The following is a 26,729-nucleotide window of genomic DNA, read 5'->3' as shown; positions in this document are numbered from 1 at the left end:
TGGAAGGGTCTGCTCCTCTGCCAAGGAGTAGAATTACTCCATCCCATTAGTCATGTCTCCATGGAAGAGTATACAGAATCCCCATGCTCCTACCCTCCGCCATCCCTGGCCACTGCTACTGCCGCCTCAGCTAGAGGAGGGATATTGTATGCACACGTGTAACCACTGAGATGGGTCATGGGCTGCAGGAAATTTATCAACAGGCAAGAGTTAAAGCACTATACTAGTGTCACAATTCACCAAGAAAAAGAGCCAACGATCCAATAAAAAAATGGGCAAAGGATGTGAACAAGCAGTGCTCAGATTAGGAAATTCAGCCTCTACACATGCAAAACGATGCTCAACCTTGGTCTTAACAAAAATGCAATGCAAAGGAAAATGACAATGAGGTACCCTTTTTTACCTATTGGGCTGAGAAAGATGAGAATGTTTCATCACACACTGAACCGGCCAGCATGCGGAGAAACCCACACTCTCCAAGGTAGGTGAGAGTATAAATTGGCACAGCCTCCATGGATGGCAATTTGGCACTCTATCAAAACGTTGGATGCACATGCCCGCTGACCCATAAAATCTACTGCTCTAGAATGTATTCCACAGACATGCTTGCACATATGTATGCAAAGTTGGATGTACAAGGCTATTCACTGCGGCTCGGTTTATAATAACGGGAGATTGGAGACAGCCGGAATGTCCATCAACAGGGGACTGCTTAAATAAATTGCCATACATCAATACAATGGAAATCTTTACGGCTGTTAAAAAAGAATGAGGCAGCTCTTTATGTACGGATATGAAACAATCTCCAAGATATATTGTTAAGTGAAAAAAACAAAGTGCTGAACAGTGTGATTAGAGTGTTGCTATTCATGAGGGTTTTTTAAGGATGGAGACATATACATCTATGCTTATAGACACCGAGGATTCCTCTGGAAGGATGACAATCTTTGCAATATTTGGTTCTGTGAAGGGAAAAAGGCTGGGGACAAATTGGGAAGGAGGCTTATTGCTCACTGTCTGCCATGTGCCTGTATAACCCTTTCTAATTGATGAGTAATAATTTTTTAAGCTTCTGTGGTTCCTCTTGCCCAAGAATCAAACCTCTTGGCCTGACACCTATGGCCCTGCATGGTTAGACTTAAGCCTATGCCCCTTCCACTCCTGACACATAACCCCCAGCACACTCCTCTTGAAGCACACGGTATTCCTCACTTCTCACAAAACCACCATGCTTTTTCATGCCTCTGGGTTTTCGCACTTGCTGTTTTCTGTGTCTAGAATGTCCCCTGTGCCCTCATTTGCCTTAGACAGTGAATTCAGCTTTTAAGACCCAAAACAAACGTGACTCCCCGAGTGTGGCTTTCCCAGAGCTCCCCAAGGAGAGTTCACCTCCTCCCCTGTGCTCTCGGGGCACTGCGGACAGGCCCTCTTCCTGTATAAGTGGGATGCACCTGGACAAGAATGAGCCTGCTTCTGGCCCACTTTCAAAAGTAGGCTGCTGATCTGTTCTAGCCCCACTGGACTCCAGTATCTGCCAGCAAGGGTCCACCCAATGTGGATGCCCACCTCCCCAAAGAGTGGGCAACAACACAGAATCCCACAGTGTGATCCAGGGAGAAGAACACTCCCATGGGCCCTGTAAGAGGAGATCTCAATGCACACTAACATGTCAGTGCCACTGAGCAGTCCTGCAAATAAAAACCCAGTTAAAGCTATTTATCCAGCATGTCCCCCACTTTTAACCACAGAACTTTCCCTTACACCGATTAGCATCCTACAAATCTAGTGTTCTATGGGGAAGATATCGTTATGAAATGTTGGCCTATAGCAATGCCTAGAGGGTTTCTTTAACCTCTGTCAGGGCACATACAAGAATTAACCAATGAATGCATGAATAGGTGGAACAGCAAATCTCAATCTCTCTCTCTCTCTCTCTCTCTCTCTCTCTCGTCAATAATTTTTTTAAAAAGTCCTTACCCCTTAGCTCTCACTCCCAGTCCACTCACTCACACACACCCAGCTCAATCTCTTCCATCTTGTGGCTCCACCATCCTCTAGCACGGCGGTTCTCAATTGGAAGAGATTTTGTTTTCCCTACCCCAAACCCCAGGGACATTTCCAGTGCCAGAGAGACTTTGGGTTGTCACAACTGGGGAAGAAGATGCAACTAGCACCTAGTGGGTAGAGAAGAGAGACACTGCTAAACACCCCACAATGGACAGCTTCCAACAACAAATACATATTCCATCTGAAAGGTCAATATTGGTGCTGCACAGAAACCCCGCTCTAGCAGACATTCACCTGGGGTCCAAAACCCCAAGGAGTCCTTAGAGAAAACTCTGTTTCAATATCATTGAAGAGATCCAGCTTTAAAAAAAAGTTATCACTGAATTCACTCTCTGTGGCCTCCTCTTCCTATGATAGGAAGCCTCCAAATCATGGTTATAAAAATATATCACCCCTCTTTCTATAGCTTACATTAGGGGAATGAATGATGGACCCATGTGTTCAGAGACCTGAAGGCAGGTGGAAGTTTGGCTTTATAATCCAAAGCAAGAGCTGGTCCCCATCTCTGAGTTCTCTGGGCCAATAGTATATACAAATATTATCCCATTTTACAGATGGTGGAACTAAGACTTGACTATATTATGTCAAGAACATGCAGTTGGAGAGCTGGGAGAGGTGGCTGAGAAGTGGGCCGGGCTCACAATGGGGGTTCTCAAAGCACTTTGCATGGGTGTCTTGGTCTTGCTTCCTATTCAGAAGTATTAGGTCCGGGCCCTATACACCATCCTTGGGCCTGGAGCCCTCTCCAGGCGGAGCAGGGGAAGTGAGGGAATGGTCTGCAACCTAGAAGCAGCTGCACAGGCAGCAGATGGTAACAGCTGCCTCTCAGATGTTTTTTGGTGTGTTGTGTGTTATTTTTTATCACATAGCTTTTTTTTCTTTCACATTAGGAATTTTTTCTAACTACTCTAAAAAAAATGAGTTTTACAGCAATGAAGATGGCTGAGTGTTTCTGAGAAGTCCAGAACCAGACTCAGTCTGTCAGCATGCTGGGGTCTTGGTCTCTGTAACACATGAATAAAGTTCAAGCTCATTGCCTAGAAATGATCCCTGGAGGTGGGCAGGGCAGCTGAATGATGGACCCATGTGTTCAGAGACCTGAAGGCAGGTGGAAGTTTGGCTTTATAATCCAAAGCAAGAGCTGGTCCCCATCTCTGAGTTCTCTGGGCCAATAGTATATACAAATATTATCCCATTTTACAGATGGTGGAACTAAGACTTGACTATATTATGTCAAGAACATGCAGTTGGAGAGCTGGGAGAGGTGGCTGAGAAGTGGGCCGGGCTCACAATGGGGGTTCTCAAAGCACTTTGCATGGGTGTCTTGGTCTTGCTTCCTATTCCGAAGTATTAGGTCCGGGCCCTGTACACCATCCTTGGGCCTGGAGCCCTCTCCAGGCGGAGCAGGGGAAGTGAGGGAATGGTCTGCAACCTAGAAGCAGCTGCACAGGCAGCAGATGGTAACAGCTGCCTCTCAGATTTTTTTGGTGTGTTGTGTGTTGTATTTTATCACATAGCTTTTCTTCTTTCACATTAGGAATTTTTTCTAAACTACTCTAAAAAAAATTGAGTTTTATAGCAATGAAGATGCCTGAGTGTTTCTGAGAAGTCCAGAACCCAGACTCAGTCTGTCAGCATGCTGGGGTCTTGGTCTCTGTAACACATGAATAAAGTTCAAGCTCATTGCCTAGAAATGATCCCTGGAGGTGGGCAGGGCAGCCTTCTCTTCATCTGTAGCTATAGCAGCCCTGGGATCCTCGAGAATCATGTCCCATGACTATCTTGTCCCAAACCTTTAAATGGAACTTTTCAACAACTGAGTGATCTGAATATTATGATCCCCATTTTACAGATAAAGAAAAAAGGCTGAGAGAAATGAAGTTTCCTCATTTATTACTACAACCGAGCAGGTTGCACAAGAAGATATTCTCCAAAGAAGATATACAAATAGCCAATAAGCACATGGAAAGGTGCTCAAAATCGTTAGTCATTACTGAAATGCAAATTAAAACCACCCACTGGGATAGCTACATTCAAGAAGATAAACAATAACAATTGTTGGTGAGGATGCAAAGAAATTGGAACCTCACACATTGCTGGTAAATCTACTTTGGAAAACAGTTCGGCAGTTTTCAAAAAGTTAAACGTACAGTTACCACATGACCCAGCAATTCCATTTCTCAGTATATGGATACATAAGAAACAAACAACAAAAAAAATAAGTCCTCACAAAAACTTGTATGCAGTGGCTTATAAAAGCATTATTTACAATTTCCAAAACATGGACACACCCCAAATGATCACCAACTGATAAACTACAACCGAGCAGGTTGCACAAGAAGATATTCTCCAAAGAAGATATACAAATAGCCAATAAGCACATGGAAAGGTGCTCAAAATCGTTAGTCATTACTGAAATGCAAATTAAAACCACCCACTGGGATAGCTACATTCAAGAAGATAAACAATAACAATTGTTGGTGAGGATGCAAAGAAATTGGAACCTCACACATTGCTGGTAAATCTACTTTGGAAAACAGTTTGGCAGTTTTTCAAAAAGTTAAACGTACAGTTACCACACGACCCAGCAATTTCATTTCTCAGTATATGGATACATAAGAAACAAAAAAAAATAAGTCCTCACAAAAACTTGTATGCAGTGGCTTATAAAAGCATTATTTACAATTTCCAAAACATGGACACACCCCAAATGATCACCAACTGATAAATGAATAAACAAAATGTGGCACATTCATACAATGGAATCTGAGTCAGCAATAAAAATTGTTGAAGTACTGATACATGCTGTAACATGAATGAACCTTGAAAACATTATGCTGGGTAAGCCAGTCACAAAAGACCACATATTACATGATTCCATTTATATGAAATGTCCAGAAGGGGCAAATTCATAGAGACAGAAAGGACATTAGTGGTTTCCAGGGGCTGGGGAAAGAGGGAGAATGGGAAGTAACTGCTAATGCATATGAGCTTTCTTTTGGGGATGATGAAAATGTTCTGGAATTAGAAAGTGGTTATTGCATAACTCTTAATGTTCTAAAAACCACTAAATTATTAAACATTTAACATGGGTGAATTGTATTTTATGTGAATTTTATTTCAATAAAGCTGTTAACAACAAAAAAGATCATAGAACTAAATATAAAACCTAAAACTATTAAGCTTCGGAAGAAAATATAGGAAAAAATCTTTGTAACCAGACTCAGTCTGTCAGCATGCTGGGGTCTTGGTCTCTGTAACACATGAATAAAGTTCAAGCTCATTGCCTAGAAATGATCCCTGGAGGTGGGCAGGGCAGCCTTCTCTTCATCTGTAGCTATAGCAGCCCTGGGATCCTCGAGAATCATGTCCCATGACTATCTTGTCCCAAACCTTTAAATGGAACTTTTCAACAACTGAGTGATCTGAATATTATGATCCCCATTTTACAGATAAAGAAAAAAGGCTGAGAGAAATGAAGTTTCCTCATTTATTACTACAACCGAGCAGGTTGCACAAGAAGACATTCTCCAAAGAAGATATACAAATAGCCAATAAGCACATGGAAAGGTGCTCAAAATCGTTAGTCATTACTGAAATGCAAATTAAAACCATACAGGTGGCAAATAAGCACATGGAAAAATGCTCCACATCATTACTCATCAGGAGAATGCAAATTAAAACCACGATGTGATACCACTATACTCCCATCAGCCTGGCTGAAATTTAAAAGACTACCATATCCAATACTTATGAGGTGATGGAGTAACTGGAACTCTCATACAAACTTGGGAAACATTTAACAGTTGCTTAAAAAGTTAAACATATACCAATCCTAACATTTCAATCCTATATATTTACCGAGGAGAATAAAAGCCTTTGTCCTTACAAACACTTGTGCAGGACTGTGCCCAGCAGCATTAGTTGTTTATTGCCGATCAATGATTCTCTCTCATCATTGATGTTTCTATCTCTCTCTCCCTCCCCCTTCCTCTCTGAAATCAATAAAAACATATTTTTTATAAATAAATAAAAGTCACTGTTAAGAGAATGAAAAGACAAGCTATAAACTGGGGGGGAAATATTTGCAAATGACATATCTGATAAAGAATTTATATTCCAAAATTCAATAAAAATAAAACTAACAAATCAATTTTTATGAGTAAAAATTATGAACAGACACTACACCAAAGAATACATACAGGTGGCAAATAAGCACATGGAAAAATGCTCCACATGATTACTCATCAAGAGAATGATTAAAACCACAATGTGATACCACTATACTCCCATCAGCCTGGCTGAAATTTAAAAGACTACCATATCCAATACTTATGAGGTGATGGAGTAACTGGAACTCTCATACAAACTTGGGAAACATTTAACAGTTGCTTAAAAAGTTAAACATATACCAATCCTAACATTTCAATCCTATATATTTACCGAGGAGAATAAAAGCCTTTGTCCTTACAAACACTTGTGCAGGACTGTGCCCAGCAGCATTAGTTGTTTATTGCCAAAACCTGGAAACAGCCCAAATCTCCATGAACAGGTAAATGAATCAATAAAAAGTGTGGCATCTCTATATACAAAAGCCTAAGCGACCGTTCGACCAGTAGTATGATGCACTCTTACCACCAGGGGGCAGACACTCAATGCAGGAGCTGCCAAGCTGCAGTGACTTGGTAGCAGCAGTCCTTGGGTGACGCACCCCAGAACCGGAGAGGAGGGAGCCCAATTTCTCACAGGGCTGCGCAATTCCACCTTCAGCCTTGGGTTATGTACGACAGCAACTTTGCAGAGTGCCCTCTCGCACTCCAGGACCCCTCAGGGGATGTCAGAGAGCCGGTTTCGGCTCAGGCCAGGCCAAGGGACCCCACCTGCAGAAGGGACCCTGCTCACTCTGCAGATGCCCTTTGAGCTGCAGTGCTGCCCCAGGTGCAGCTGGCCTGGGAGGGACTGCAGGAGGTTGGCTCCAGGGAGTGTCCGACCCATCTCGCTCACTCACACCCCATGGCCTCCTTCTAACTAATTTCCTTTCAATGTGCACAAATCCATGCACCTGGTCACTATAGCCATATAATGGAATACTAGCCAGCAATAAAAAAGAATGAACTATGACACATGCAACAGTATGGATGAATCTCAAAATAATTACGCTGAGTGAAAGAAGTCAGAAAAAAGAATGCATACTGTGTGATTTCATTTATATTAAATTCTAGAAAAGCAAAGCAATCTATAGTGACAGAAAACAGGTCAGTGATTGACTTGGGATGAGAGGGAAGAGAGAGGTAGGAAGGGGCAGGAGGAAGGATTTCAAAGGAGCATTAAACTTTTGGGAGTGATGGCTATGTTCATGGTCTTAATGTGGTGATAGTTTCCCAGGTGTATACCTGCAGTGCTGCCCCAGGTGCAGCTGGCCTGGGAGGGACTGCAGGAGGTTGGCTCCAGGGAGTGTCCGACCCATCTCGCTCACTCACACCCCATGGCCACCTTCTAATTAATTTCCTTTCAATGTGCACAAATCCGTGCACCTGGTCACTATATCCATATAATGGAATACTAGCCAGCAATAAAAAAGAATGAACTATGACACATGCAACAATATGGATGAATCTCAAAATAATTACACTGAGTGAAAGAAGTCAGAAAAAAGAATGCATACTGTGTGATTTCATTTATATAAAATTCTAGAAAAGCAAAGCAATCTATAGTGACAGAAAACAGGTCAGTGATTGGGGATGAGAGGGAAGAGAGAGGTAGGAAGGGTCAGGAGGAAGGATTTCAAAGGAGCATTAAACTTTTGGGAGTGATGGCTATGTTCATGGTCTTAATGTGGTGATAGTTTCCCAGGTGTATACTAGTACATATGAAAAACTGTACAAATTGTACATTTTAAAAAAGTGCAGTTTATTGCATGTAAATTATACCTCAAAAAACTGTTAAAAATTAACAAGACTTATTGATATATTGAATGTGGTAGATGAGGGAGAGAGAAATGTCAGGCATGATCCCCAAGTTTTTGACTTGGGCCACTGATGAAGGGAGGTGCCATCATCTGACATTACCTGACATGGGAATACTCAAGAGAGAAGATGATGGGGGGGGGAGCTGTGAGGTGGGAGAGAATAAGCTCAAGAACTCAGTTTTTGACATGTTAGAGTTGATGTCACAGTGGAAATGTAGAGAAGGTGCATAGGAATTTGTAATTGAAAGAGAGGTCACCGTTCAAGGAGGGAGAGGGTACTCCATGTGGGAAGAACATTAAGTCAAGTGTGGAGGATGGGAGCAAGGAGAAGAGAATCTTAAGACAAGAGTTCTTCCATGCTGGGCTAGATGGATGATGGCAGGAGCAGGGCCTTGCAGGCAGACGTAGAAATGGGTAGACAGGTGGAGTGGGAAAGCAAGGCAGAAGTCACCTTGGGGGAGGACTTCTGCAGGGCAGGTAGGTGGATGAGCTGCGAGAGAAGCACCCTGGTGGCCTCCTTGGTACCCACTGGATGCACAGCCAAAGCAGGGAAGATGACAAAAATCAAGCCCTGGAAAAGGGACTGATTTGGGGTGTTAGGACAGGAGAAAATGAGTCAGCTTTGGAGCTGCTGCACCTGGTGGGGACATGCCACAGGCAGCTGGGTCCTTGGATCTGGATGACCAAGGAGGGATCTGGGCTGGAGAAAGAGATCGAGAGTTTGCTTGGGAGTGAGTGCCTCTGCCCAGAGGGAGATTGGTAGGAGGCGAGATCAAGGACAAGAGCCCCTCGGAGACAGCCCCCAGAGAACAAATCGAGAGTTTGCTTGGGAGTGAGTGCCTCTGCCCAGAAAGGAGACTTTTAGGAGGCGAGATCAAGAGCAAGAGCGCCTCAGAGACAGCCCCCAGAGTACAAGTGAGGATGGAGACAGGGTCAGGGTAGGAGAGAAGTGAGGTAAGAACCAGACCCACAACGTTCCCAGTGGCCGGGACTGGAAACCAGGCCTGAAAAGGAGACGTCGTTGGAGGACACAGGATGGAAGGGGATGCCCTGCTCCTCCCAAGGATCTGGCCCCTACACCTCCATGTTGAATGCTCACAACTCTCATGAGATCAGTGTCATTACCCCATGGGACAGACAAGAAAACCGAGGCTCAGAGAAGTTGGGATGTCTCCCCAGGTCACAGAGCTCGTGTACAACCCATGTCTGGGGACTCAAGCACTCTTTTTGGGCACGGGGGCCAGGTTTAAACCACTTGTGCCCCCCAGGGCAGGAGCACATCTGAGGCAGTTAGCAAGAAGGAGGGAATACAGCTAATTGCCTGTACAAATTAGCTCTAATGTGGTCGGCATCGACGTACTTATCTTTCTTTAATTACATTAATCAATTAATGAAGAAGATGGCTTCCTCTTATTATGATTTCCAAGGCCCATATGGTCTCGGGAGTCCAGCTGGAGGCTGGCTTCAGCGCACGACTGGGCAGGTAGCAATAGGAGAAATTGCCCCCAAGCCCTCTCCAGCCGGAAGCTGAGCTCCAATAGGAGAGAGTTGAGAAAATCAATGATCCCAGGAGAGGTAAGCAGGGGGAAAAGTTCAAACTCTCACCCTGGCATTCGAGGCCCCTGCCCAGTGCTGTTCCTTGCTCCCTGGACCCAAGTCTGGAATAACTGATGGTGCATGCTGCAGCCTCCATGCCCACATAAGTGCCATCTCCTCCGACGGAAAGCCAGCTCCCATCACTGAGGAGTCCAGGGCCACCCATCGGGTTCCAGTGGCCTCCTCCCCAGCACCCTATAGGAGGCTTCCTACAATAGCCTCCTTCATTCATTCATTTTTGATTCAACAAATATTTGCAGTCCCTCTGGGACAGACAGACATGAAAGAGACCTGTGATTACATAGAACAATGGTTCTTGGTCCATTAGAATCCCCAGGGGGGCTTTGAAAGGACCATGTCCAGGCCCCACCCCAGACACATGAAAGCAGAATCTCTGAGGGGGAGGCCCTGGCATCTGTATTTTTTTAATTTCCCAAGTGATATTAATGCGCAGGCAGGGCTGAGACCATGCCTACAATGCTGCTACCAGGGGCTGCTTTCCCTGGAGGTTTTCGAGAGTACATCAGCCCATGTGTTTTTTACAATTCTTTGTTTAAATGAGATGAATTTACATTAGCTCCTCTGTTTTCTGTGTGTGAAGAATTATACACGTGGTGGAGAGAAGAGACGTCTGGTCTTTTCATCCCTTTATAAGGACTGATCTCATCCATAAGCACTTCACCCTCATGATCTAACTACCTCCCAGAGGCCCCCACCTCCAAATACCATCACATTGGGGATATAGGCATCAACATATGAATTTGGGGCTAAGGGGAGAGACTCAAGCATTCAGTCCATACCAGGGTACTGGGGACGGAAAGAAAACGGAGCAGTGACCTTGTCCCCTCCCTCAGATAAACTCAAGAGAGATTTTGCTGGGATAACGCTGGGGCAGGAACTCCCCTCCTGGCCAAGGTACCCTCTCTGAGTGCCAGTTTTCTCATCTGCAAAGGGGAGAAGACGAATCATCTCAGCTGCAAAGAACTGTGGTGAGCAGTAAATGAAACAGGAACACAGTGATGCTCAATAAGTGTCATGACTATCATCCTCCCCCCCCCGCCCCTTGCTGAGCACCCAGGCGCTGGGAGGGCTGAAGGAGGAAGGGGAGGGGAGCGTCCACATCCTCCCTTAGCCAAGAAGCAGGAGACCCGAGTTCCGAATCCTATCTGTTCCTCCTCAGACCAGGAGGCTCGGGAGCCCTGTGCCTAAGGCCTAAGGCCCAAAAATGTCTTAATTTCTCTTTATCTTAATCTCATTGTGGTAAGAACACCACAATGTTGCTGGCTAGAGGTACAATGCCGTACAGTAGATTTCTAGTATTTAATTCATCTTATTTAACTGAAACTTCTTTTTAATCCTCACCGGAGGACATGCTTAGAGAAGGGAAGAGAGAGAGAGATCAGTTGCCTTCCGTATGTGCCCCAACCAGGGATCAAACCTAAAACCCAGGTGTGTACTCAACCGGGAATGGAACCGGCAACTTTTAGGTGCACAGGATGACACTCAACCAACTGAGCCACTCTGGCTGGGCTTAACTGAAACTTTTTTATTTAAATATATTTGATATATAACATTATGTAAGTTTAAGGTGTATTTTACTGAAAATTTCTGCCCTTTGATCAGTAACTTATCACTTCTCCTTGCCCCCAGCCCCTGGGAACCACCATTCCACTCTTTGATTCCATGGACTTGACTGTTTCAGCCACCTCCTGTACGTGGAATCATGCAGTACTTGTCTTCCTGTGTCTGGCTATTTCACTTAGCATGACATCCTCAAGGCTCATCCATGTTGTTATTGCATATTGCAGAATTTCCTTCTTTTTGAAGGCTGAATAGTAGTATTCGTTTGTATGTCTATGCCATATTTTTTATTCCTTTAAAAATTAGAAAAATAATAACTTCTAAAGTAGGCAAAATTTTTTGAATTTTTTCTTTTATCAGAAACAAATGAGATGTTGAGGATCCACCACAATCTATCACTGTGGGAGGGCTCACCAAGGCAGAAGTGTGTAGGGCCCATGGAAGTCATAAGGCAGCCCTGTTTGAAAGTCACCTGGGCTGGCCTGTTTGCATCGCCGCCTGCCCCCGTCCCAATTAGGGCCATGTTCACCCCTCTCGGAAACAGTGGGATGACCCTCCCAGCAAGACCCTCAGTCTGTTATCTCAAATCCTCATGTACATCCTCCATATACCTCTATACATGCAGCCAGCACGGTCTGTCAAAACCACAAATCTGACCATGGCTCCTCCCTGTTGGGAACCTTCAGTGGTTCTCCATGCCCTCAAGACCGAGCCCAAACCCCTTGGCATGGCACACAGGCCTCGATGGGCATCAGGAGCACACCTCCTGCCACTCCCCTCCAGGCGCCAGCCTTCTTGCTTTCACACCTCCACGCCATTGCCCCTGCCCTGCCCTCTACCCAGAACCCCTTTCCCCTGCAAACTCCTAGACGTCCTTCAAAGCCCAGCTCCTCTAAGAGAAATTATACACATTCATCATGTCGTGATTTTTTTTAGTGTCTCCTCGAGGTCAGGGGCCGTGTTTTCTTCATTCTCACCCCTCCAGCCACCACCCGTGCCCACTTAGCACAGTTGTCCCACAGCGTCTGTGAATGAGAGATGACTCCCTTGAGGTCACTGCCAGTATCAGGGCCCTCTCTGCCCCACCCCACCCTTAAGTCCCTGAAGCCCCGTGGTTTCCAAGTGCCGAGAATGCCCTGTGGTCCTGCCCATCCCTTCCTCGTCCAGCAGGCTGGGAGTGCAGCACCTCTGGGTGCCCGGAAGGCAGAGTAGCCCTAGGTGGGTAGAGCTGTGGTCCTCACCACCAACACCCCTCCAGGAAAAGCCATCTGACAGCCAGGATTGGAGGGAAGGCCTCCCACCCTAAGACAATCCCAGGGGCCGTGGTCGCAGACCTGGCCAGAGACCAAGAGACCTGGTGCAGCATTTGTCTCTGGGTACGACTGTGTACCCCTCGGGGCCTCAGTTTCCCTGTCTGTTAAGAGTGGATTGGGCCAAAGCCTGAAAAGAAAGCGTTCTTCCAACTCTGGCTGCGAAAGCTCTTCTGGGGCCTGCCATCAGCTCAGGCCCAGTTACCAACACAGAGGGAAGAGTGCCACCTACTGAGTCCCAGGCTCCCTCCAGAACACCGAACCACAAAAGGAATCCGCTAACTCTGCAACCTGCCCCGGGAGCAATTGCCTGCTTTCTCCCTTTGCATCGCCACAGCCCCATCCCTGGCACAGGGCCGAGGGGGGCCTCTTCCAGCCTGGCCAAGGGGTTCTGCTGCACTGCCCACACTGTCCTGTGCCCACAGACCCCAGAAAGTCCGGAGCCCCCGTGCCATCCTGCCCCCACGTCAGGTCCAGGGCCAGGGCGGCCCTCAGCTGCCAGTCCCTCTCACGCGGGCCGGCGGCTGGAGGTGGAGAACAATGATCCCTATTGTGACTAAATTTCCCCCTGAAGATCTCATTCAAGATGTTAGAGTGAGCGATCATAAAAGGAATTAATAGTTGATTCGCTGTATAATTTCCTAGTTCAATATACTTTAGTGCAGCGACTAAATGAGCCGTCCCGGCCATTCGGTGGGGCCAGATAGCGACTTTATCACTGGGATCTCAGGCTGAGGAATAAAAGCAATTCTTCTGAAGTAATTGCGTCTAATTAAAAGAAACATTTAAAAAGTGTAACCAAAAGGAATTCATTTCAAATGGAAAATTAATGCTGAAAAATAGCCCTGAGCTCTCTTGTCGCAGCTAATAGCCAGACAGCCGCAGAATAATTAAACTGTTTTTGAAATGTCGATACCATCCTTCTCGGGAGATGGGCACGGCTGAGCACGTCGAGGGCATCGGTGAAGAGGACAGCTCCCCATGGGGTGGCCAGCACTGGGGCTCGGGGTGAGAGCCAGGGCACCTGGGACCAGGCTGGCAGAGGTTGGGGCCCCGGCAGTTAAGGAGAGGAGTTTTACTTCCTCATTCTGAGTGCCTGAGTGACCCATTGCATCTTCAGAACAACCCTGCAAGTCAAGTCTGATTATTAATTATCATTAATATTATCAGCGTTGGTTCAAAAAGGGATTCCCAGTGACAAGATACCTTGTCTAAAATCTTGCCCAGTTACTAATATATAGACGAGCTAAGATTCGAACCCAGTCCACCTGGCTCTGGTGTCCATGCCGATTCCACTAGACTGGCTGTGAGGACTCGGCATCGGGAAAGACCTGTGCTCACTAATGCTGTGGTTCTCCCCAGGCTCCACTCCCAGACACGCTGTCCTCACTGGTCTGGGGCAGCCTGGGCATCAGTGTTTTTGAAAAGCTGCTCAGATGACTCTACTGTGCATCCAGAGTTGAGACCCAGTGGTCTAACCTCTGATCATTGGCCCATTTCTCCTCCCTCCCCCACCCCCTTACCCCCAGGACATGCCCTGAAATCTTCCTGCCTGTTGCCCCTGGGGGGCAACCACAAAATTACAGTGCAAATACCCTCCCTTGCAAGGTTGCAGCCAGGATGGAATGGCCTAACAGACTAAGTCAGAGCTGAGCACATAATAGATGCTAAATAAATGTTAGTTTCCAAATAGAAGACTGAAACCAGTGAGAACCCAAGCTGAAATGTCCAGCAGGCCTTAACTGTCGCTTCTGACGCCATTAAAATCTGGGAAGAAAACTAAATCTGAACAATTTAACAGGAAAGACAATCTGGTCCCAAGGGCTGTCTATGTTCCAATTTGAATTCAGAATGGAGAGGCCGTGCTGGCTTCAACCAAACCTGCATATTAAATACACACAAAACCCCACTTTTTTTCAAGTGCTTACAGTTAAACGAAGCTAAGGGCTGCCTGTGATCAGTGACTAGGGGACATGCTTTAATGAATTAGGAGAATAATTTGTAATCCATGAGTCGTTTGCATGCTGACAAGCAATTCTAAATACCTTAGGAACACTTGCAAAGTAGGTTTATAGATGCACTTAAACTTTATTTACACCATTAAGATTCTTAGAAAACACCTTCTTGATACATATGCAAAGATCCCCAGGCCCCCTTTCTGAATTGCAAATAGATTTCAGTTTTCAGAGATCATCAGCAAAGTACCCATCTGCTTTGTTAGTGGGTACACCCCTTAAATGGCAACTTGGGGGTCTCTTGGAACCCGGAGAAGACAGGCACCTCACCTTCTAATGAAATGGGGTGGGCTACGGTGAGCCAGGATCTTCGCAAGTGCGAGGGACTTCCACAATGTTTTGCTTTTGCTGCCAACTGCCACTTCTTGGCCTGAGGACATTCCCTGGCCACGGAGTCTGCTCTGTCCACTCAGACCAGACGTGCCATCCTCACCATCAGAGCAGCTCTCAACCAAGGAACAGGGAGCATTGGTGGATAAACACCCCAGCTCCCTCACCCCTTGGGGGAAATAACTCCGTGGTGTCCTAGGCAGGCCCCCCTAGTCTCCTGACAGAATTAAGCTCAGTCACTCCGTGGGAACGAGAGTGGCCATGCCCCCTTTATCCTGACTCCCCGTATTGTCTTCAACTCATGACAGAATTAAGCTCAGTCACTCCGTGGGAACGAGAGCGGCCATGCCCCCTTTATTAGCCGTCTTCCCTCCTCATCCACATCCTGGCTCCCCGTATTGTCTTCAACTCGCAAATAAACTGCTTGCGTTTGAGTCCATGTCTACTAACGCATCTTTGGGGTGATCAGCTTGGCAGTTGCAGTGGAGTGCCACCCCAAAGTTTGCTGTACAGGAAAGAGAACGGGCTTTTGGAGCACAAGATACCTGGGCTCTAAACCTGGCCCCGACAGTTACTCGCTGTGTGACTCAGGAGAAATCTGTGAGTTGGCTGAGCCTCTCTCTCCTTTACTGTAAAATGGGAATAATAAGGGGCCCACTGCAGAGCTGCGAAGACTCATTGAAATCCTGCAGGTTAAGCCCTTGGTACAGCAGTTGTTTACCTAACAAGTGTTGGTGGGAGACTTGGCACAGGGGGGTATGCAAAGCTGCTCCCAGGAACTCAGTCATGATGTTGCCGTTCACCCGCTGGGGTCAGCTAGGAGGCTGCACCGGGGAACTCAAGAGTCTAGAGCTGTGCCGTCCAATCTGATAGCCACTAAATGCGTGTGGCTGTTTACACTTTAATTAATTGAGATTAAATACCATTAAATTCAGTTCCTCAGTGGCCCTCACCACGTTTCAAGTGCTCAGGAGCCACATGTGGCTGGTGACTACCTGCTCTAAACTGAAGGTTTGTGCCCTCCCTCCCAAAATATACATATGTTGAAACCTAATCCCAAGTGTGATGATATTTGGAGTTGGGTGTTTGGGAGGTGTTAGGTCACAAAGATGGGGCCCTCATGAGTGAGATTAGTGCCCTTATAAAAAGAGGCCTCAGAGAGCTCCCTCATCCCTTCTGCCAGGTGAGGACACTGAGAAGAAGTCTGTCCATAAACCAAAAAGCAGGCCCTCGTCACACAAGGCCCACACCTTGATCTTATACTTCTCAGCCTCCTAAATTGTGAGAGAGAAAAAAAATGTCTGTTGTTTCTAAGCCACAGTATTTTGTTACAGCAGCCCAAACAGGCTACGACGAGAAATATTTCCATCATCACAGGAAATTCTGCCCCAGCCTGACTCAGACAGACCTGGCATTGCCCTTGTTGCTGTGAGATTGGACAGGGCACCTGACCTCCCTGAGCCTCAGTTTCTTCTCCTGTGAAATGGGTTGTATTAATCCCCTCATCCTGGGCAGCAGGTTTATCCCTAGCACCAGATTAAAAGTTATACGGAAAACCACCCAGACCAGCACCTTGTCAGAACGACCCTAGAAGCACAAACAATGTTGATCACCATTTAGTTTGCCTTTCTTCCTCTTAGATCTGTGGCCCTGGCTGCACCACCTCCCCAGCCCATCCTCCATGATCTCTGACTCCCTCACGCCCACCTCTGTACCCACACCTTCAAGCAATCTCAGGGGCCTGCAGAAACATAACCAAGAATTCAGACACGGGGTGTGGGGGGTACATACCAGGGAGAATGGCTTTACTGGGCTCTGGGAAGTGAGCCTGAAGAATGCATACCACTAGTGAAAGAAGCCCATCTGAAATGACTGCATACTGGATGATGCCAACTATAAGATGTTCTAGAAAAGGCAAAATTATGGAGACAGTAAAAGATCAGTGGTGGCCAGGGGGGTCGAGGGTAAGAAGGGATGACTAGGTGGGGCACGGGGGATTTTTAGGGCAGGACTACTCCCTATGATACTATAATGATGGAAACATGTTATTATGCCTTTATCCACACCCATAGATCGTACAACACCAGCGTGAACCCTAATGTAAACTATGGGCTTTGGGTGCTGATGCAGGGTCATGAGTTGTAACAGATGTACCCTCAGCTGGGGATGTGGATAGTGAGAGAGGCTCTTTCTGGCAGGGGATATGGGAACTCTACTTTCTGCTCGATTTTGCTGTGAACCCAAAACTGCTCTAAAAAAATAATAATAATAAAGTCTACTTAAGGAGGGGACAGTTTTTCAGTGCCTTGGTCCAGAGCCGATGCTGACAGCAATGACCAGCTTAGAGCAAGAGCCGTGACGTGGGGGGCAAATGAAAACGACACATTCCCAGGCCCAATCATAAAAAATAAGGATACAATGGAAAGTGCCCGGCCAGAAGGTGAAGACAGCAACACTTCGCTTAGCTCCAGGGGCCCAGTCTGCTCTGGGCATTTTCTGTCCTTGGCCACAGCCAGGCCTGGTCCAGCTAAGCCATGCCTTTCAGGGTGAGGTGTTCCTACTTTCTAGCCATCCCAGCCTCTGCCTGACACCTTCATTTCTTTTTATTTGCTCTTTCTTTCCCTTCCACCACAATATGCTCCAATCATCCAAAACTTTCCGGTTATCACTGAGGCTCCCTAATTAAGCTAACATTATTAGAAGGTTGAAAAAAAGAAAGAAAGAAAAAAAAACCTCCCCAAATTCTCTTTGCGTTTCAGTGGCTCTTTAATATGCGAGGCAAGGAGAGATGAGCTGCTCCTAATTGCCAGTCCCTGGAGTAGCCAGTCAGAAAATGAATTGATGCGGGTTTTTTTCCTTATGAACAATGCATGTAGCACAAATTGCAGTGGCCGTCACCAGAGATTTAATTACAAAATATCATTACTTTCACACATCATTTCAGATTTGGCCTGATCAAATCAAAGTGAGGGCGAGGGAACGAAAACTGCACTCTTAGCAGGTCATTCATTCGGGGTGGCTGGGACGCATCGTTGAAATGTCCTCAGGGCCACTGCAGGGAAAGAGCTGCCAGAGATGCAGATGAAAAGGGAGGTTGGGGGTGGGGGGGTTGGCATTTCTGCAAAGTGGAGTTTGTAGGCTGTGGGAGGGCCCCCAGGGCATGAGATGGACCCCCACAGGGAGGCATCAGGTTTCAGAGAGCACAGGACCCTGCCACTCCTCCTCTGTGGCTTTAAGCAGCTGATGTCTGCAGGTCATTCATTCTACAAATATTTGTTGAGCACCTAGTATGTGCCAGACACTATGCTCTCCCCAGAGGCTGCAAAATAGTAAGCCAACAATGGTGGTCCCTGCTTTCTCAGGTTCAGACTGTGGTTAGATAAACAGATTTGAACCAAGTAGTCACAGCAGAGTGAGATGGTGGTCCCTGCTTTCTCAGGTTCAGACTGTGGTTAGGTAAACAGATTTGAGACAGGAGAGGGAGGGGAGCCAGACTTCCTGAGTTTGAGTCCCTGCTCCATCCCTTAATAACTGGGTGACCTTTGCCAAGTCATTCAACCTCTCCATTCCTCATCTGTAAAACAGGGATGACACTAATACTGTCCTCATACTCGTGATGAGGATGAGATGATTTAATACTTTTAACACACTCAGAACAGTGCCTGGTGCATGGGAATCTCCATGGACGTGTCAAATAAATACAAATATGAAACTGCAACTGTAAGAAGCAGAGTGTGTAGTATTCTGAGAGCCTATAAAAGGAGGAGTCAACTGAGTCAGGAAAGTCAGGAAAGGCTTGAGCTAAAAAGTGAAGGAAGGCAAGTCATTAATTAAAGGAAACACTAAAGCAAAGAGGTCTTCGCAGAGAAAGCAGCATGTGCAAAGGGCCTGTGGCAGGAGGAAGCATTTTAAGGGCAAAGCACTGAACAAAAGCCATGTGGCTGGAGCATAGTGCAAGCTAACGATGAGGAAGTTGACAGACCCAGGCCACGTAGGTCCTGGTCAAGAGTTTGGACTAAAAAAAGTACCCACGTGCACAGAAGTCTTAGAAACATTCCTCTCTCCACTTGCCTCAGTTGTGACAGTTTTATTGCAAATGTGGCCCCCATTTTCTTCCTCCCTGTATCCACATTCCTTGCAATGTGACTTTGCAACTCCTTCCATCAAGAGATGAAGTATATTTCGCCATCCCTTGCATCCAGGCTGGCCTTGTGACTTGCTGTACCCAACAAAACGTGATGCAAGTGACACTGTGCCAGTTCTGAGCCCAGGGCTCAAGCAGCCTTGCACGCTTCTGCTCGTTCTCTTGGAACTCTGCTCAGCCCCCATTGAAACAGTTTGGCGTATCCTGCTGGAGGGCAGGAGACCGCAGAGAGCAGAACTGAGTCATCCCGGCCAAGGCCACTCTAGACCAGCCAACACGCAGCTGACGTGGAGGGAGCCCCAGCCGAGAGAAACGGAACTGCTCCGCCAAGCCCAGCCACCATCAGCAGAACCCCCCGCCGACCCACAGAATTATGAGTTAGAGGAATCGCTCTGGGAAGGTGTGTCACACAGCAGTCGCCAACTGATGCACAGGCTGGGCAGTGTCGGGGTGAGCCTAGTAAGAAGGGGGGGGGGAGCACACCCTGTAACACAATGTGGTGCTGACACACCCAAGCTGTGCAGCGTGATGAGAGCACTTAGGGAGGACTTATTCTGCGGGAAAGAAAGGAGCCACGGTCAGAGGAGGCTTTCCAGACAAGGAGAAAGGAGCACATGTGTGTTCAAGGACAGCAGGTGAGAGGAACCCCCCAAAGAAAAAACATGGGCAAGGGCACGCGGTCATGAAAAGAGAGAGGCTTGGGAAGAGCAGGGGGCTCCAGGCTCCTCTAGATGCGGGAGGGGGCAGAGCGGAGGAGAGGGAGCTGAGTGTGAAGACCAAGCTGAGAAAGGGGCTTGGACGGGGTGGGGCTCCAGGGCAGACAGAGTCCAGGCAGGAGGGCCAAGGACACGCCGTCCCTCCTCTAGACCCTCACAGCTCCCGGAAGTGAGGGAGGTCACCCAGGGGCCCTGGGCCAACCACCAGACAAGACCTTCTCCCCGGGTGTGGCTTAGGCAGGCCGTCCTCGCTGGGCCTGGCTCCTCCACAGCCAAGTGAGTGGAAGAGTCTCGCTCTGGCCTCTCAGAGCTTCTATCACGGAGATCATGGAAGAAGTCTGGGAAGGTTCTTTGTCAACCAGAAAGTCCACGCAAGCCCTGGACTGGGGTCGGGTTACTCCCATGCCTCATTCTGTCCATTTTCTCCCGTTTTACCCCCGAAATGGAGTTTTCCCAGAAAGCAATGCATCCGCTGGAATTGCACAGGAAACCGAGGGCAGTAGAGGAGAGGGCAATTAGGACGGTGCTGTCCCCCGGGATAGCTTCAGTGGGAGCCCTGGTTACACTGCAGCCTGAGGGGCAAGCAGAGGAAGGAACAGGGGCAGGGACCCAGAAGGAGATGGGCACTGGCCACAGGTGTGGCTCCTGTCACCAACCTCGTGGGGAGGGATGGGAGAAATCGGGGTCCCCAGTCACTCCCCTCCGCAGAGCCTCCCACTGGCTGAGCCCGTCCAGAAGATGGGAGGCAGCGAAGCCCACGCTGCTGTCCTCAGGGAGGGCGGCCCAAGGTCAGAGCAGGGTTGTGGGGAGATTTCCAGCACCACCTCCCAGAGCTTTCGGGGCCTCAGGAGGAGAAGGCAGACTCTCCAGGACCTGACATGATATGGGCCAGGGACGGGACAGCCCCCCTGAATTTAGCCCCTTCTCTATGCAGTCATCACTCTGGTGGTTCTCAAAGTGGGGCCTGGGGAACCCTAGGGGTCTCTGGGATCCCTTCAGGGGGTCAAGTGTCAAAACTATTTTCATAATAATACTAAGAAGTGATTTTCCATTTTACCCTCCTGCTCTCACAGGGGGTGTGCAGTGGGATTTTCCAGAGGCTCCATGAGAGACGTAATGACCTGAAAAGACTCTTAAAATGCTTCTCCCAGCCTGTTTAACGCATCAGCCTGCACACAGAAGGGTCATGGGTTCGATTCCCAGTCAAGAGCACGTACCTGGTTGCAGATTTGATCTCCAGCCCCAGTCCAGGTGTAAGCAGGAAACAAACAATCAATGTGTCTCTCTCGCATCGATGTTTCTCTCTCTCCCCCATCCCACCTCTTCCCCACACACACACACTCTCTCTAAAAACCAATGGAAAAAATATCCTCAGGTGAGGATTAACAACAAAAACAACAACAAAAAAGCTCCTCCCTCTTCTACTGCACATCTGAGCGAGGCCAGACTCCCTACATACTTTGAACCAAAACAACTCGCCACAGTGGATTGATTGCAGAAGCAGAGATGAGAACCTAGCAGTCTCCCATTCCGCCAGAAGTGTAAACGATTTGGGAACATGTACACCAAGCCACTCTTCTCACATTTTTCTTGTTTTGTAAACTATAGATACTTCCTGGTGTGTTTGTTTTTTTAAAGTGCTTCACATTGACCTGTGATAGATGTATTATTGTTATTGTTAATGAATTAATATTTTTTTACTTTCTGTTTTACTTTCTAATATGGTAGAGATTGGTAGATAGAGCCCACATAAAGAAAAGCTCATTGGGGTCCTCAGTCATGTGTAGGCCTGGAAAGGGGTCCTGAGGCTGGGAAGTCTATCAGCTGCCCAGAGCAACCACCTCAGGGAGGTGCTGCTGGCCGCCTCCTGTTAGGAAGGGAGACGCTGAGGCTCAGAGACAGGCGACAGCTCCCCAGGCCGCACAGCCTGCTAGCGGCGCCGCTGGGATCCGATCTGGGCTGCCTGGCACCGAGATGCACTCACTGTGCAGCAAGAAGCTGGGCAGCAGCGAATGATGGAACAGCACCTGGCTTCTGCCACCTCCTCCAAGCAGGGGAAATGACAGGGATTGATTGATCTCGATGATCAGCTACAAATGGTCCCTACATGTGGCCATGTTAATCAGCTTCTACCAGCCAGGATCTGCCCGGCTTGAAAGGTTTATAGCAACAATGTGGTGCTGATTTATTTCTCCTTAATAAAAAAGTGATCAAGTGAAACCCACATCTATCATCCTATTTATCACTCCAGGTGATTTATTAACTAATTACACTTGCAGCAGGCCTCGGGTTCTAAGGAGGGGGAGACGGGGTCGATGTGGTCATCAGTGCTGCCCTGGACACGCCCACTGCCCTCCCCTGCCAGCCTTAGCCACTCACACACAAGCAAGACTGTGCCCTCTAAATGTGGGTGTTCAGGATCTCAGAGGAAGGGGAGAGGAGAGAAACAGGGGGGCTGCCCGGCCATCTACACCTTCCCCTCTGTGTCCCTGGGGCCCACAGACAGTGCAGTGAGCAGGTCTGCTTCCCCCACTTCCTCCCAGTTCTCTGGAGGGAAAGGTGCCTTCAGGCCGGATCGAGAGAGTATGGACGGTTTAGGGAGAGGAAAGAGGAAAAGCCAACAGCCCAAGAGGAGACCCAGGCTGGTGGGAGCCTGCCAGAGGGCTCCCTCTTCTTTGCTGCCCCCCAAGGCAGGGTTGCAGCAAAGCCAGGGACACCCAGTTCAGTTTGAATCTCAGATCAGCAATGAACAAACGCGTAGTATGACAATGTTCCAGAAACTGAAGAGTGTTCTGTGACATCGGGCAACCTCAGCCCCAGGCCGGTGAGGGATTTGGGAGGGTATTCAGCTGAGGGGAACCAAGAGAACCCCAGGGTCCACTACCACGGCCAGCTACCCTGTGCCCATCTGTTCTCCCCCTGCAGTCTCTCTCTCTGAGTCCCTTGCGCGTCCGACTGGGGGCTCCGAGAGGACATGACTCCGCAGAGCTGGTGGGCAAGCCACCCACCCTCACTGAGCCTCCTCTGTAAAGCCCTCCACCGGCCCGTCCTTCCCCTCAGGACACACGGGGCTGGTGGGAGTGGGCAAGGCTGTCCCTCAGCAGCTACGCATGAGGGTCGCATGGCCGGCATGGCTGGGCTGCCATGACATGGGCCCACCCACCTGTGAAGGTCGGGTTCCCTTTAGTCTTCTTGGGGACATAACACTCAACCCCAAACTTGTTCTCACCTTTCCTGAAACCTCGGGCTTGTGGTGGGAGAAGTCAGAGGTATGTTGGCACAGCCTCTATGGGAGAGCATGACGTGGTGCCTCCTGAAATTGAGGAGGAGTGTCTGCCTTGCTTAAAACAGAGCCTCCCACACAGAAGTGCTGGTAAGTGGGTGAGCCAGCAACCACCCCTCCGACTCAGTGACCCCAGTCCTCCTCCAGGGGTGGGGGAGGGAGCCAAGGGGCTCATCCACCTGCTGTGGGACAAGGGCGTCCCCCGCAGCGCCATTCCATTAACCCAAAGATACTGGAGGCAACCCGAATCTGTTGCGAGAGAATTAGATAAGTAGATTGGAATGCAGTCAGACTATAGCAAGTAAAAAGAATGAGGGAAATATATTTACTAACCTGCCAAGGTTTTGAAGATACACACACACACACACAGCGAGTTGAAGAGCATCTAGACCAGGTGTCCCAGCCCCCATCGTTCTCTGCTGTGGGGCACCCTGTGCCCTCAGGGCGTTTAGCAGCCTCCCTGGCCTCCACCACTGGATCCAGGAGCAGCCTCCCCACCAGCCGAGATGACCAGTCTCCCGCGTTGCCAGTCAGCCCGCCTGAGAACACTGGGCTGGACAGCGTCAGGGATGTTTATGTGAACAGAGCAAACACCAAAGCTAGTCCTTCCTTAGGGAAGCTCGTGAGAACATAAGGGAACGTCTGGAAGGCAAGACTGGGAGCTGGGCTGCCTCTGGGGAGGTGGGGAGGGCCCAGGACAGGAGGGTCAAGGGAGAGTGTGGCCCTGAGTGTCTTGTCTGCATGTTTGCCAGGGAGAATGTATGTGTTTGTCCATTGCTTATGTAACAAGAAAGGAAAGAGGGGAGAGGAAAGAAATCAGAGAAGGAAGAGGAAGAGAGGGAAACGGAGGGGAGGAGAGGAGAGAGGAAGGGACTGAGGGGGGGGAGAGAGGAGGAAGGGGGAGGAGGAGGGAGAGATGGAGGGGAAGGGAGGAGAGGAAGAAAAAAGGGGATGGAAGGGGGAGGAGGAAGGGGAGGGGGAGAAGAGGAGAAGAGAGCTGGGAAGAATGGGAGGAGAGAGAAGGAAGGAGGGAGGGAACCCCAGAGCCAGGTCTGGGCTGAGATGCTATGGGACCTCCATGCTGCCTTCTTCTCTCCGGTCCTCAATGTCTTCAGAAATAAGGGGGCTGCCCCGTCCTCAGGCCAGGAGAGCCCCAAGGTGACCTGGCCCCTCCCTCCGCAGTCCTCCCCACACAGCCCAGCTGTTACACAAAGAGAAGCGGCTTGGGGTCTGGCACCCCCTCTCCCAGCTCCAACTGATTGCTCCTCCTGGGAGGAGGGAGGACGGCTGGTCAGCCGCCCAGCTCCACCCAGAGGACGCGGCGGGGCTTGATTAAATAATTACACAGCACCTACTCAGTAATCACGCGTCTCCAGAAGCACGGAGCACCTTCAGAGGGAGGCCCCATTAGTGATTTGGGGGCGTGTGGCTGTCTCCCGCCTGTGAAAAAATTATCATCCTCAGGCCTCATTAGCAAAACGCATCCATCTCCCCATCTCACTCGCTCGCCTCCCAAACCCGGTATACAACATAATCCTCATTCGGAAACTGAAGCTCGGAGAGTTTGGGGCTGGTTCAAGGACCCAGGGGTGGGGAGGGGCAAGTCCTGCTCCACCCGCCACCTCCAGGGGCTGGTGCTGAAGGTGATCATGTGCCAGGAAGCCCACACGAATGAGGCTCAAGACCACAGGAGCCTGAGAGAGACTTTGGGTGTTGCTTGCTGGTTGTTTTTGTTTGTTTCCCCACTGGGACTATTTCTCTCCTTCCCTTTTGAAATCAGAAGCTGGTCACATGAGCCTTCCTAAGATCTGTTGCCCTGAAGAGAACAGCACAGGGTGTGGGGTGAGAGGTGGGACCCTCTGCCCTGTCCCCACCCTCCCAGGCCAGGGGGCTGCTGGATGGTGGGGACCCAGGCAGTTCCAGGGGCCTCTGCTGCCGGCTGGGACCTCTGGGGTTACGTGCGCTGCCCCCTCTCCAGGGTAGGGCCATGGGCCTAGCAACAGAAGAACAGTAAGGCTCCAGCACCCCCTTTAAGCCGAGCCTCTGGATTAACTGGGAAGAGAAACAAACAGCTGACAAGAGGTTGCTCCCGGCTGTCTGTGGCCCAAAGGGACATGCCCACTGCCTGCTCCTTGCTCATAAGGCTCCCCACCCGCAGGCCCCATTGGCTCATTTATGCCGGAACAGCCCAAATTCACTCACAGTGATTAGTCTCTCCTTGAGAAGAGGTGTGCAATCAAGGGCCATTAAAATTTAAGTGCTGGAGGAGGGAGGACAGAAGGGAGGGGGGGGGCAGGGGGAGGGCGCAGGATGGGCCTGGGCGGCAGAGCTAGGGAGAATCCCCCAGGGGACTCAGACACTTCCTTGCCTCAGGACCTTGGGCCGGTCACATGTGGTCCTGTTGCTGAGGCTCGGTGTCCCCATCTCTGAAATGGACAGGCCGTTGTGACGATGGCATCAGTGGCAATGTGTGTGGAAGCATCCAGCCAGGAATAAGTGTTGGGTGACCCTCCCATTTGGCTCCCAGCACCAGGACCCTGGTGGGGAGTTAGTGGTAGGAGGCAGCGAGCATGATGTCTCCTGCTAGGCCACTTCTCAGGGCCAGCTGCCCTCCCTGTGGTCCCTGCCCAGTCCCAGCACCCAGGACAGGGCCACAGCTCTGCCCCCTCTTCTGGTCCCTGGGCAGAGCAGCGTGGGAGAGGAGAGAAGGCACCTCCGAGGAGGCTGGGCCGGGCAGAGCCGCCCCTCTGCCCTCAGCTCCCACCTGCCACCTGGTTTCTCAGGGGCCTTGGGTGCAGAGAGGAGGCCCCAGGACCCTCACACCCACCCACTGACCCTCCAACTGTCCTAAGTGACAAGAGACCAAGACGTAGCCCTCTGCCGGACACCAGGACATCCGACAGGGAGCCCTGTGCAGGGGAAACTGTGAAACGCATCCCTCAAAGAAAATTCAAAAAGAAACAAAGAAAGGAAGCAGGAGAAGCTGGAACCCTGCAGCTTGGCGGGCCTGTGCCTTCCTCGGAGAGGGGGAGGTGCCCACGTTCCAGGTGTGCTGGGCCCTCGGTGTTTGTGGCCTGGGGTTCCCCTTGAGGACGGGAAGTGAACTTTTACAAAGGCCCCATCCTGTGCCAAGTTCTCAGCCTTGTTACTTCGTCTACCAACCACAAGGACACCACAAGGTTGATATGAATCATGACTTTTTGCAGAAGAAAAACACAGAAAGGCCAAGCGGCTTGTCTGAAATCCCAAGTCTGGGGCAGTCACAGCGCCAAAGCCCAGATTCGGGGCCAGAGTGTGGGCTCAGACTTGCCTCTTCTTCTCCCCCACGGGCGCCAGGCCCCTGGCTCACGAGGATCAGGCCCGGGGCCTGGAAGGAGCTTCCATGCGATGACACCAATATCGATTCCTCCGGCGGACACTTCCCAAGCCCTCCTGTGTGCCCGGCTGCGGCTCTCTGCAGGTTTGAGTCATCCACCCCCCCCCCACACACACACACACACACACACACAGCTGGCAGAACCCAGGACTACCCGTCAGACCCATTTCATAATGAAGACCCTGAGGCTCAGCGAAGCTAAGTGACTTGTCCAAGGTCATTCGAGAAGGACATGGCAGAGCCAGGACCCCACCAGAGGGACTGTCAACTCCACCAGGACCGAGCACCGTCCAGCCTGGCTCGCCCTGCCTCCCTCGAGTCCTGACCCTCTTCTGTCCACCAC

This window comes from Myotis brandtii, unplaced genomic scaffold (assembly GCF_000412655.1).
Source record: "Myotis brandtii unplaced genomic scaffold, ASM41265v1 scaffold333, whole genome shotgun sequence".
Classification (NCBI taxonomy): Eukaryota; Metazoa; Chordata; class Mammalia; order Chiroptera; family Vespertilionidae; genus Myotis; species Myotis brandtii.
Note: the sequence above shows the minus strand (reverse complement) of the source record.